Source organism: Piliocolobus tephrosceles, unplaced genomic scaffold (assembly GCF_002776525.5).
Source record: "Piliocolobus tephrosceles isolate RC106 unplaced genomic scaffold, ASM277652v3 unscaffolded_22014, whole genome shotgun sequence".
Taxonomy (NCBI): Eukaryota; Metazoa; Chordata; class Mammalia; order Primates; family Cercopithecidae; genus Piliocolobus; species Piliocolobus tephrosceles.
Window position 1 is genome coordinate 1 of NW_022304327.1, and position 3,552 is coordinate 3,552.

The following is a 3,552-nucleotide window of genomic DNA, read 5'->3' on the forward strand; positions in this document are numbered from 1 at the left end:
TTTTTTGTTAAATTATTCTTTTATATTTAAAACGTTTAGGTGTACTTATTTTTTCTTTTATTTTTAAACAAATACAAACTTGTTACTAATTATATAAAAAATAAATTAATATTTAATTTCAATTTATTAATTAAAAAAAACGAAAAAAAATATGCTTATCAATTTTAAAAAATCATGTCACTTTTATTTACCTAACAACAATGAAAGTAATAAATTTGTTCGTTTTTAATGTTTTACTTTTTACACCTTGGATTTTTATGTTCATAAACAATTATCCTTTTATATTTTTATATAGGAACAAAAACAGAAAGAGAAATTTGGCAGAGGTGTATGAAAATTCTGAATTAAAAGCGTTGGAAAACGAAAGTAACAGTTTGGAAAAGGTAGAGAGCGAAAGCCAAAATTTGGAAATAGTGGTGAACGAAAGTAAAAATTTAAAAAAAGGAAGTTAGAAGAAAAAAAACAAGTTGCTATTCGTGCTATGGTAAATTTTGTAAACGTTGTACCCTTATGGAACCGTTTATAACCTTTTACGAAACAGAACAAAATATAACATTGGAACTTATAATATATACATTGGCTGGTTGTACATTGCAATTAAATTTTAATATAATAAAAAATTTAATTGATAAAAAAATACCATATAAAGCAAAAACATATGGGGAACATAAAATTAAATCAATGACAAGAAGAATAAATCAACGTATGAAGGATTTTGATGAAGCTGGGATCGACAAAGAGGATATGGATGACATTTGTAAGTATGAATTTTTTATAATAAACGAAATATTACAAGAAAATAAAATAGTTTCAATATTAAATGAAGGAGAATTTATGTTTTTTTATAATATGGTTAAAGAAAAAATTTTGGCTGTGTCTATGATTACAGAACTATTGAGTGTTAACGGTGTTTATCACATGGTATTGAGGATTACACAATTTATAACTGATGTCTTTATTGAAGATTCCCGTCCATATAGCATTTTAGTAAAATAAAAAATGGGAAATTGAATAATTAATTGAGACTATATAAAAGTATATATATAAAAAAAAAAAAAATGTTTAACTAAAGTAGGAATAAAATATGATCGTAAATTAACTAATAAACAATAAAAAATAAACAATAAACCATAAACAATATATAATATGAAACAATAGAAATGCTAGAAAAGAAAGAAAGTTATAAGTTAAAAGCACATTTATTTGTTTTATAAATACCTGATTGACGTTAATTGTTTTAATATATATATATATATGTATTTTAAAAAATCGTATAGTGATATTTAGTACATGTTTTATTCCTTTATGAAAAGTAAATTTAACTATTTTGTTTAATTAATTTTTTAGTAAACATAAACATTTTTGGAAAGCTTACTTTTTTATATAAAAGCGTTATTAAATTTTAATTTACCATATATAAGTAATTTTATAAAGTGGTCCTATTTAAATGGTATAATTTTATTTTATTTTTTTTTTTTTATGCCTAAATTTCTATGATCTATTGTATTAATATATTAAAAAAAAATAATTAACATATAATAAGTATAATTATTTATTTTTTTAAAATTGTATAGTCACAAACATGCATATTGAAATTGTTTTTTTTTTTTTTTTTTTAATTTTATAGAAGTTAAACGTTTATCAAAATAAATAATATTATAAAAATGTATCATTGTTATGTACATATATATATTTTTAGATCATTTTAAATTTAAGCATGTTATATATGTTTTTGTAGATTACAATAACATGCATTAGATTTAGGATGTTTATATATATAGTTGTACTATATGTTGAATAGATAAAAGGTGTAAATATTATTATTTTTTTTTAAATTATGTTTTTATATTTAAAACGTTTAAATAATTATTTATTTATTTTTTTTTTTAACAAATACAAGATTGTTATTACTTAAATTACTTATATGAAAGTATAAATATTTAATTTATTAATTAAAAAAAAAAAAAATATATATATTTTTATTATTTTTAAAAAATCATGTCGCTTTTATTTATCTAATAACAATGAGGGCTAAAAATTTGTTCCTTTTTAATGTTTTGCTTTTTACAACTTGCATTTTTATGTTTCTAAATAATTGTTCTCTTATATTTCGATATAAGCACAAAAACGAAAGAAGATGTTTGGCAAAGGCGTATAACGATTATGAATTAAAAGAGTTAGAAAACAAAAGTCTGATAAATGCAGAGAACTAAAGCAACAGTTTAGAAACGACAGAGTACGCAAGCAGAAATTTGAAAAAAGCAAAGAACGGGAACAACAGTTTGAAAGTGGCATATGGATATTCTAAATTAAAAGAGTTAGAAAGCGAAAAAATAAGTTTAGAAAAGGCAGAGAACGAAAAAAAAAAATTAAAACGGAAGTTAAAAAAAATAAAACAGATCGTTTTTTTTGCTTTCGTAAATATCGTAAAACTAATATTCCTAAGGAACCGTTTAAAACTTTTCATGCAACAGAACAAAATATAACATTAGAACTTATAAAATATATATTTGCTCGTTATGCATCTAAATTAAATGTCAGAACAATAAAAAATATAATTGATCAAAACTTACCAAATAAAATAAAAAAAAGGGACAACATAAAATTGATTCAATGGCACAAAGAATACATCAACGTTTAAGCGATTTTGATCAAGCTGGATTAAACATAAAGGATGTGAATGATATTTGCAAGTATGAATTTCGTATAATAAAAGAAATATTAAAAGAAAATAAAATAAGTTCAACATCCAATGATGAAGATTTAATACTTTTTTATAAGATGGCTTATGAAAAAATTGTGGCTGCACCTGCCAATATAAAACTATTGAGTGCCGACGGTGTTAATCACATGGCATGGAGAATTGCTCAATTTATAGCTGATGTCACTATTAAAGATTCCAGAGAATATGGCACTTTAGTGAATTAAAAATAAAAAATTGACTAATAAATGTGGAATATATAGAAACATACTCAAAAAAGAAAAAATGTTTAAATAAGGTAAAAATAAAATATGATCATGAATTAGCTGATACAGAATTTATAATATGAAACAACGGAAATGCTAGACAAAAAAAAAAAAGCATTTTAAATAAAATGTAACTATTATAATATATATAAATGATATAAATTAAAAAAAGAGGAGAGCTGAAATAATTACATTATTTATTTATAAGTAAAAAACAAATTTATTTTTTTTATAAATACTCTATTGGCATTGATTTGTGTCACAACACGTACTAATTAATGTGAATTGTACAAAAAAAAGAAGCATGTACAAATTATTTCAGAAAGAAATTATAAAAATGAAAATATTAAACATGCTTATTTATTATTTTTTTTTTTATATAATAATATTTGTCGTTTTTTTGTTTTTTTACAGATTATATTCGTTTTATTTTTATTATGTTTACATTTGTTTTTTTTATGTACACGTTGTTTTAATATATATTAATTTTAAAAAATTATATGTGTTATTTTAGTGCATGTTTTATTTGTTTATGAAAAGTAAAACTATTTTTATTAAATGATTTTTTAATATACATAAAAATTT

General features: G+C 20.9%; 1 long non-coding RNA gene across 1 annotated transcript; it reads left to right on the top strand.

Moving 5' to 3' along the window:
• The first annotated feature begins 146 nt into the window (after positions 1–146).
• On the top strand, positions 147–660 carry LOC113221233. The gene is made up of 2 exons (XR_003307766.1): positions 147–206; positions 296–660. It is a non-coding gene; the product is annotated as an uncharacterized LOC113221233 (long non-coding RNA).
• Positions 661–3,552: the final 2,892 nt, after the last annotated feature.